Below are 10,137 nucleotides of genomic sequence, written 5' to 3' on the forward strand. Positions count from 1 at the left end.
TGCCAGTCACCTTAAGAACCTGCCACGCTCCAACCTCAAATTTTTAAGAAAACTTTTTAAGAAAATCTATTCTGTATTTACCTTAATAAAGATATTTTTGGCACAAAACTCTGGAAAAAGATACCTTGATACGTGTCCACACCACCATTGCATCGTGAGTACGGGTATGCCACCCAACGAATTTAAAAGATACCTTTATGTGATTAATTGAATATAATATTGTGTAAGTGAGGTATGCCATTGTTTTAAACCTCATAAACATAATATTTCAAAGAGAAATATAACGCCAGATACAAAACCAGTGGCTTTTTTCTTTGTCTTCTCTCCATTTCCATATATACATCTGGATAACATATTTGGAGTATACCAGACAGAATCATCCTATCAAAAATAAGAAGCATACTTGGACTCAGAGAAGGGGAAGTATTTACTTATTTTCATTTTTTCTATTTTTTCGTCTATTTATTTTTTCGTCACTTCGCACTTTTAAGGTATCTAATAATCGCACTTTTTTCAGACCAGGTTCTGTTGGGCGATTTAGCCCAGAACTCACTTTAGTCAAGTGCACAATTGGTTGATTTCAACACAGGTGCACTCAATTTCACTCAGAAACACCCCTACATATACCCCAACATCATTAAGGACACCTGTGAGGGTTTGAGACATGGAGATTTTGCAGAGTGGTTTGGAGTTGCTGATTTGTGATGTGGCCCATTTGGAGGAGCTGCGCAGGAGGGAGGAAGCTGCACACCAGATCCAGGTAGCCCCCGACTACTGCATACCCCACGTATGTATCGTGCTCGGCTGTATCTGGACTCCCTCTCGAATCAACAGGTTGTGGGGATGTTTAGGCTGAACCGCAATAACCTGTTGGACTTATATGAGCAGGTGAGAGATGATTTGGACCCTTTCGGGGGAGGCAACTATGCAGTGTCTGGGCTGCAGAAATTAATGTGTACCCTCTACTATTTGGCCACAGGCTCCACTCAGTCTGTGACCTCATGGTCCTTGGGGGTATCACAGTTACCACTTTCGCTAAGCATTTTACTCAAGTGTTACTTGCTTTAAAGAAGTTGTGGCGGACATACATCAGATTCCCACGTTCTGAGTTGGAGTGGCAGGACCACAATGTGGCTTTCTATAGACTCTCAGCATTCCCTCACGTGCTGGGAGCTATAGACTGCACACACATTGGGATTAGGGCACCGCACGTGCGGGGATACGTCTATGTCAATCGGCGTGGGCGGCACTCTTTGAACGTTCAGGTGGTATGTGATGCTCATCTCAAAATCCTAAGTGTTGTAGCAGGCTTTCCTGGGAACTGCCATGACGCCTATATTCTGAGGCACTCAGCCCTCTGCAACCGATTCAACCAACAATAAATGCCAGAGGGCTGGCTACTTGGTAAGTACATTTTTACATATTACCCTCTCTGTCCTTATTTGTACCTGCTCAAATGTGTGTGTTTCCAGTTTCACAAGCATATTGCTCTTGTCCCAGTGTCTCCTGTTTGCACAATGCACATACCTTACCATATAAGGCAATAACTTCCTATCTGTGTTTTAGGTGACTCAGGATATGGGTGTGTTTCCTGGCTCATGACACCTTTGCGCTCCCCAGAGGGCCCTGCACAGCACCGGTATAATGAATCCCATATTGCAACCCGCAATGTGGTGGAGCGTACATTTGACGTATTGAAAAGTAGATTCCGGTGTTTGGACCGGTCATCGGGTACGCTGCTTTACCACCCAGCAAATGTAGTGATGATCGTCCAGGCTTGCTGCATGTTACACAACATAGCCCTGTCCCAACCTGCCTATGTGGAGGAGGAACATGCAGCAGTCGTGCAGGAAGCCCAACCTACCACACCTCGGGTAGTGAGGGGTACACAGAGGGGGAATCTGGTGCGTACACAAATCATCAGGCGTTACTTTTCTGGTAAGCACATGTGCCCTGTATTCCAACATGTACCTTTGCTGTAAGTGTACTCATAAACAAATTATTTAGCAATACCATCTGTTTCCATCCACATTTAGCCTAATACACAGAGCCCAACTGATGCAGCTGGTGGTGCTGACCTATCCCTTGCTGTAATCAACCTTGTAAGTACATTTGTAACATGTATGAATTAAGTTTGCTCTAAAACATGGCTCACCTGGTGTTGTGGAACTACACGTGCCAGCATGCCCTGACACACAATAACCATTACAGTCCAAACAATGACTGCCAGAGCTTGCTGGAATATGTAGTTCCAGAACCTTTGACGGGCTAGAAGTTACCCAACACTACTTTTCAGCAATCCCATTGTCATATACCATTACACTATGTCATATTTCACACAACAATTGCTTTAAAAATAATACACAGACAAAATGGTATGCGTTTAGACATTTTTACTGCAGTATAGTATGTCATAAACAACCTGCATTTTTGTCACTCAAACATTCGAATTGTCGGGGGATGTAACAAGATGTATTGCATATTAGATGCAAATTAAAAATGTATAAAAAAATATGAACAATTTTCTCCCACCATCAGGCCACCCTAAACCACTTCTTGAAGCTGCACCCAGGCCACCCCGGGTCCTAGTACTCCGACGGGGTGGGGAAGTGGGGGAGCGACTTACTGGGGTGCTAGATACACTACTCAGTGTAGATGCTGCTGCACCTATGACATTGCCTTCCATCTGCTGAAGTTGTGCCTGCATACCTATTAAGGCAATGGTCTGCGCTGTGCACGATTGGCTAAGTGCAGCTATACTTTGCGCAAAGCTGCCAATATGGCTATTCTGTTCCCTTACAGCATAAGTAAGATCTGCAAAACGGGTGTCAATGCTATTAGTCATGCGCACATGAGTACCTACACCAACCCGTACACTCCTTGAAATTTTTCTTAATTGAAGAAAAGTGTGACGCATGTACCCCTGGATGTTCCCTATTTGCAGGCTTTGGGAGGCCATAAATTCAATTTGTTTCTCCTTGAAATTTACCAAGGAGTTAGCTACTTGTGCAGTTTGTGTGTTTGTGGGTGGGGGTGGGTTGGGAGTCACCCCACTTGGGGGAAGATCACTCTGTGATGACGTCTGTATTTCCTACTCAGCCGCAAAGGTCTCCACGGGTTCGAGAATGATGTCCATTTCGTCCAACATCATCATAGAGGATTCTGTTGGTTGTGTTCCTAGTTGTACAGTACCTGTGGATACAGATGAAGAGGTAAGTACTGATGCATATATAGGCCAGTCTCTCTTCAGTACTGTTTTTAAAATGTCTTGAGATGCTGAACGCACATACCTAGGGGTATTATGTACTTATGCAGGGCCGGCGCTACCCACTCAGCAGCTCCTGCAAAGCAGGGAGGCGCCATGCTGAAAAGGCGCTGTCTTCCTCCCTACATTGCTAAAGCTGCCTCAGCCCTCACTGTCACTGCCTCCTGCACGCCGCCTGCAGCGCCTTTCTGACAGCGGGAGGCAATATGGAGAGGCTGAGCAGCTCCCTGCACCGCGCACACACTGTCCTCCTCCTGCGACCTGCCCCCTCTTGCTCAAGGACACTTGCGCTGAGGCATGTAGCATTGTCTTTGAATGCCTGGATGACATGTCATGTCCGGATCCACCCCCTACCCATTGCTCCCTGCGCCTGTCAGCTGTCAATCAAATGATGAACAGGCAGCAGCGCCGCCTCCCCTTCCTTCCCTCTTCTCAGTGTGCTATGCCAGTGCCGCTGCCAGTCCTCAACACTCCACCCCCTCTATCTCCTCCCCTCTTCCATCTCCTCCTTCTCTCCCCTCCTTTCCCCCTCAGTCACGAATGCTGCACATACTTTTTGTACTGCTTTTGGATCGCATTGCACACACATTGCATGCATGCCGTGCGATGCGATCTAGCCCATAACGTAAACGATTCTCGCAGCGTGTATGGGCACCTTTAATATCTGCAACATTTTGCGGACACAGCACTGAGATGGTGTATGCATACATGTACATGCACTCGAGATCCTCCATAGGATCGCATGTTGCATACACTCCCACAATCTGACTGCAGCTTGTTGCAATGGCAATGTGAACGGGCGCAAAATGTATGGTTTGCAGGAGGGCGCCGGACACCCTAGCACCGGCCCTGTACTTATGTACCCCGATACTGCATGTAACATTGACATTAATAATAAGTGAGATGGCTAGGTCAGATTGCAATCATTTCCGTTGCAATGTAGTAGCAGGAGATGAATGTAGTGTGAGATATTGTTGATGTGACATGTGTGTGTGTACTGTATGTGTAATGGCCTGTTTTTTATTCATTTACCTTCTTCCACAGATTCTGCTCCAACGAGCCTTCTTTTCTTTGATGCATGAGCACTTCAGGACGGACAATCTGTGAAAGGAAAGATGGGCAGCCATTATCTACCTTGCAATGGATAAGCATTTATGCCAAAAATGCATTGAAATGACATTACTGGACAATACTTCCTTGGGTTAAGGACTACATTATTTAGTCCCCACATTATTTGATTTTATTATTATTAAACTATTTGACACATTTCAACTGGTGGATAATCTGTGGTATGTAGGCATGGCAGCTAAACCACCAGTACACCAATGTTTTTTCGGCCACATACATGTTAAGCTGCTAGAAATAATGTTAAAGTGTTGATCAATATCAGCAGTTGTGGAACTACAAGGCCCAGCATTATGACCAATTTGAAAGTAGGAGCAGGCAATTTTTTGTGCTTGACCTTGCTGGGCTATGTAGTTCCACAGCAGCCCTTTACTTAGCATAACAATACAAGTGAACATTACAGTTTGAAAAACATTGCCATGTATGTTTAAGATTGCATGTGGTCACACTTACCAGCTCTGGATGGCGTAGGCGGCCTATCGGTATCCGCAACGTGCATGCCAGGCAGGACCTCAGGGGGTATGATTCTTTTGAGCTTGTAGTGTAGCAGACAGTGGTGGGGCTGCCTCCGCCAGTCTTGGTGGCCTCCTCCAACTCCATGGCCATTTTACTTTTTTTTTTTAAACTTTTTATTTAAAGAGTGTGAAAATACATGACATAAGCAGAATGACATACAGATATGTTAAACAAAAGTAGTTTCACAGTTTTTCATAATTTTTCACAATCAAATATGATGATGTATCCGATCAAACATCATGTTTAGTAACGTACATTGATTGAGAGTATGTGGGGTGGGTGTCGGGGTATTAAAGGCAGGGAGGGGGGGGAGAAAGGGGAATAAAGGGGGGTACCTCAGGGCGTTTCTAGACTGGGAGGTAAGAGTATTTTATTTAGTCTTTATTTGTTTGGGTGTCTGTGGAAGGAGGGGCCATCCGTGAAGTCCACGGGGTCCAAACTGTATCAAATTTATGGGGGCATTCATGAAGATAGTAAGTAATCTTTTCCATGTGGGCAATGTACCAAATGTAGTTGATTAGTAGAGCTAGTGGAGGTGTGTCGGGGGACTTCCATTGCTTAGCAATGGTCATTCTGGCTGCCGCTAGTATATGCGAGAGTAATTTGTTCATGGGAGGGTCTATCTCTTTAAATGGGCGGGCTAATAAAAATGTCCATGGGTCGAGGGGAAAAACCAGACCAGATAAGGAGTGTATGAGGTCACGGACCTCTTGCCAGAATGGGACAATCCTGGGACAGGTCCACCAGATGTGCAGTAGAGATCCCCTCTGACCACAGCTGCGCCAGCAGTTAGGGGTGGTCGTTGGGAACATCTTAGAGAGTCTTTCTGGGGTAAGATACCACCTGTAGTACACTTTGTATGTGGTCTCTTTGATGTGGGTAGAGATTGAGCTTTTGGCTATGCTCTCGCGAATTTCGTCCCAGCAGTTTTCATCTGGTGGAGAGCCCAGGTCTTTCTCCCATTCACCTTCATGGCGGGTCTGTGTGGGGGCAGTTGTGTCGATCAACATCTTGTATATCTGTGAGATCATACCCTTAGAAAGGGGGTTGGTTGAGCATAATTTTTCAAAAGGAGTCATATCTCGGAGTGAATCCGCACTTGGTAGTGAGGTAAGGAAATGGCGAATTTGGAAGAATTCAAACATAGGGGGGGCTAGAGTGGGGTATTTGTTTTTTATTTCATCTAGGGAAAGCCATGAGTTTTGCTTGGAAAGGTCAGCGACATAACGGATATTGGATTTATTCCACGCTGTGAAAGTTAGAGGGGAAGTACCTGGGGGGAAAGCCGGGTTATCCCAGAGGGAGGTGAGTGGAGAAGGATATGAAGATAGTTTGTACTTATCTAGGGCCTTGTTCCACAGAGTGAGGTGAAATTTCAGCGAAGGTATAGTGCTGACCAGGGTAGCTCTATGTGGTTTTTTGAGGCTCCACAGAGAAGATAGGGATCTAAGGCCTAGGTATTGTGACTCTAGGTCTATCCAAGCGATTGAGCCCGGTGATGCAAAGGACGAAGCTATTTGGCCCAGATGTGATGCCAAGTAGTAATATTTAATATCTGGGAGTCCTCTGCCTCCCCCTGCTCTAGGTAGTTTGAGGGTGCTAAAGGCTATTCTGGGTGGCTTATCATTCCATATGAATTTGGAGATTAAGGTTTGAATATTTCTTAGTATTTGGTAAGGAATTTTAATTGGAAGGGTCTGGAAGAGATAAAGGAATTGTGGTACAATGATCATTTTAGTGGCTGATATTCTCCCGAACCATGAGATGATGTTTGATCTCCAAATTTTGAGTTCTTGTTTGACTTTATTTAGGAGGGGAGGCAGATTTTCTTTGTAGAGGAGGTCATATTTGGAAGTTATGTATACACCGAGATATTTAACTTTGTTGGCTTTCCAGTTAAATTGATATGAGGAAAGTAGGGATGTTTTAATAGAAGGGGGGGGGTATGTAGAAGCATTGCTTCCGATTTGGAGAAGTTTATTTTATAGCCTGATAGGGAGCCATATTCATTAATGATCTCATAGAGGGCTGGTAAGGATGTCTGAGGGTGGGTTAGGGACAGTAGGACATCGTCGGCGAAAAGTGAGATTTTATATTGATGGGTGCCCACTCTCACCCCCTCGACCCTCTCTGAGAGTCTGATCCTAGCCGCCAGGGGTTCGATCACCAAGGCAAATATAAGGGGCGAGAGTGGGCACCCCTGTCTGGTGCCATTTGAGAGGGAGAAGGAACTCGAAAGGGTTCCATTTGTAAGGATGCGGGCAGAGGGGGCCGTATACAAAGCTGAGATTGCGGTAAGAAATTCCGCCGATAGGCCAAAGGCGCGAAGGGTCTGAAATAGGAAGGGCCATGATATTCGGTCAAACGCCTTCTCGGCATCCAATGAGAGGATGATAGAAGGGGCCTGTTTATTATTAATGATCTGAATAAGATCGATAGTCCTCCTTGTGTTATCCCTGGCCTGACGACCCGGGATAAAGCCCACTTGGTCGTAGTGGATCAGGCCAGGGAGAACAGTGCTGAGGCGAGAGGCAAGTACTCTAGCGTATAATTTGATATCATTATTTAGTAGGGATATAGGCCTGTAGCTTGCACATTCAGAGGGGTCTTTGCCCTCTTTGTGTATTACTATTATTCTGGCCTCTAGCATCGTTTTAGGTAGCTGGGCACCATGGAGGACTGCGTTGAATGCCTTTTTAACATAGGGGATCAGAATATTAGCGAACTTCTTATAGTAGGCCGCTGAAAACCCATCTGGGCCAGGTGCCTTGGATGGTTTTTGGGCCTTCAGAGTTCTCAGAAGTTCCTCCTCTGTAATGTCCTGATTCAATTGTGCTGCGGCTTGCCCTGATAGTTTGGGCAGGTTGGCTTTTTGTAGAAAGTCAGACATCATCTCAGTGGTAGGGGCTGGGATCATTGGGTCTTTATTCAGGTTATAAAGGTTATGATAGAAGTTCTGGAATTCTTGGTTGATGGTGTTGGGAGAATGGGACAGAGTGCCATTTTTGGTTTTGATAGTTAGGATATTGTTCTGAGAGCGTTGAGATCTGAGTCTCGAGGCAAGCAGTTTATCTGCTTTGTCGCCCTTCTCGTAGAACGTCTGCTTCAGTTTTTGGAGTGTTTTAGCCGTACGTTCCGAGAGAAGGAGCGAGACCTCTGCCCTGGCTTTGGAAAGAAGGTCAAGGTTCATCTGGGAGGGAGAGAGTTTGTGTTGTTGTTCTAGGGTTTGGAGCTTAGTTGTTAGGTTCTTAAGACGTGAACTTACAGATTTTCGATGTCTAGAGGCCAAGCTTATAAGATGACCTCGTAGTACCGCCTTATGGGCTTTCCAGAGAGTCAGCGGGGATGTGTCTGGGAGATCGTTAATTTGAAAATATTCAAGGAGTTGCTCTTTGATTTGGTTGGAGAGCCCTATGTCGTGGAGAAGAGAGTCATTCATTCTCCATGTAGAAACTGTTGGGCGGGAGTGCATTGTGGTGATCGTTGTGGAGATAGGGCAGTGATCAGACCAAATCATAGGGTGAATGTGTGCTTCTTGAATTTTAGGTGTCAGGTCCCTGCTCAGTAGGATCATATCAATGCGGGAGTAGGTTTTGTGGACAGAGGAGAAGAATGTATAGTCCTTAGTTACAGGGTTTATAATGCGGTAGGAGTCAAATAAGAGATGACGTTTAAGAAGAGCGATTAGGGCCAAGGTGGCTGGGGAAGGGGCCTTAGGGCTGGAGGAGGGAGGGGGAGAGGTGCGGTCCAATTCCCTATCAAGCACTTCATTGAAGTCGCCTGCCATTATAATTGAGCCTACGGCATGTGTTGAGAGGGCGGAATCTATTTTCTTAAAGAAAGAAGCTTGTTGCTGGTTAGGGGCGTATATATTGACTAGTGTGCATTCCTCTCCATTAAGTTTACCCACTAGGATTAGCCACCGTCCTTTCCTATCCGCATGTGTGTGTTTAAGTTCAAACGTCATATGAGAGGCAAATAGTATGGCCACTCCACGTTTCTTTTGTTTAGAGTCACATGCGTGAAAAGAGAGAGGGTAGGCCTTAGATCTTAGTTCTGGGTGTGAGGGTTTTTTAAAGTGGGTCTCTTGCAGAAATATTATATCACTTTTGGATTGTTTTAGAGTAAGATAGAGTTTAGTGCGCTTTGATGGGCTATTCAGTCCCTTGACATTTTGGCTGTACACTTTAATAGTCATGGAGGAGACAGAGAGACGGCGCTTTATGGATCTCCCCGAGTTTCCACTCGGAAAGGTCATGATGTAGCGTAGGTTGGGGTTGAGAAGGTTTTTCCCAGTAGAGGTTAACCCTGAGGTGGGGGTTAGAGCGATTGCATGAGGGGGAAAAATAAAGGGATAGTGAGGAAAGGGGGAAATTGGAGACCAGATGGATAAATGTCTGGTCGAACTTTCCGGTCGGGGGGAAGGAAGGGAGAGTCACGGAGTGACAATGACCGGGATTGGGTATAAGACCCAGACCCATATTTGGAGAGCGTGGCCTGGGCCTATTACAGTCCAGAGATATTGACGGGGGAGTCTTGGTCTATTAGGGGAGCTAATCCCATATGTGGACAACAGGTATATGGGAGGGTGTTGCTATTTATAACCTGCCTGTTTTGGGGAGATGGATGGGGAACAAAACATTTTCTAATACTCAAAACGTCAAAAATAGTGTTAACAACAGATCTAACATCACTTATCTTTTGGAAACATTTTAAACATGGGTAGTTCTGTCCGCGTCTCCCTAAATAGGAGAGGCAGAGAGAAGTATACCCAAACACTAGACAATTAGGTAAGATAAGACAGTAACGAAGACAGAAATGATTGTCTTCAACCGAACAGATAAGTACGTGGGTGATATCAGGTGGAGTTAAATTCCTACAGAAAACCTAGAAATGGTAAACTGGTCTACTTATCACCATAGCATCAGGGTTGTTACCAAGCTAGGCATCCATCCAAGTCTCACGGGGGTGGGTTAGGAGGGTTAGCCTTTTTGGTTGCGGATACCCTAGACCAGTCCCGATTCAGGGTACGTTTTGGTGTTGTCAGTTGATCGATATTGGAAAGATCTTGAGGCTTAGCATTGGCGGTGTCTGGAGGTGCTGGGGCCTGCAGGCCTAGGGAATGTAAGAGTTGGCGAGCTTCTTCAGGGTTCTTCGCCGTCTGAAAGCGGTTCTGATGCCAAATGAGGATGCGGAAGGGGAAGCCCCATCTGTAGCGTATTTTATTTTCC

The 10,137-nt window shown here is 45.5% G+C and overlaps 1 long non-coding RNA gene across 1 annotated transcript; it reads left to right on the plus strand.

Annotated features, from left to right (window-relative positions):
• Window positions 1-1,124: 1,124 nt before the first annotated feature.
• On the plus strand, window positions 1,125-3,231 carry LOC146079676 (uncharacterized). The gene is made up of 3 exons (XR_014474693.1): window positions 1,125-1,938; window positions 2,037-2,102; window positions 3,100-3,231. It is a non-coding gene; the product is annotated as an uncharacterized LOC146079676 (long non-coding RNA).
• The last annotated feature ends 6,906 nt before the right edge of the window (window positions 3,232-10,137 follow it).

Source organism: Crinia signifera, chromosome 5 (assembly GCF_055691185.1).
Source record: "Crinia signifera chromosome 5, ASM5569118v1, whole genome shotgun sequence".
NCBI lineage: Eukaryota > Metazoa > Chordata > Amphibia > Anura > Myobatrachidae > Crinia > Crinia signifera.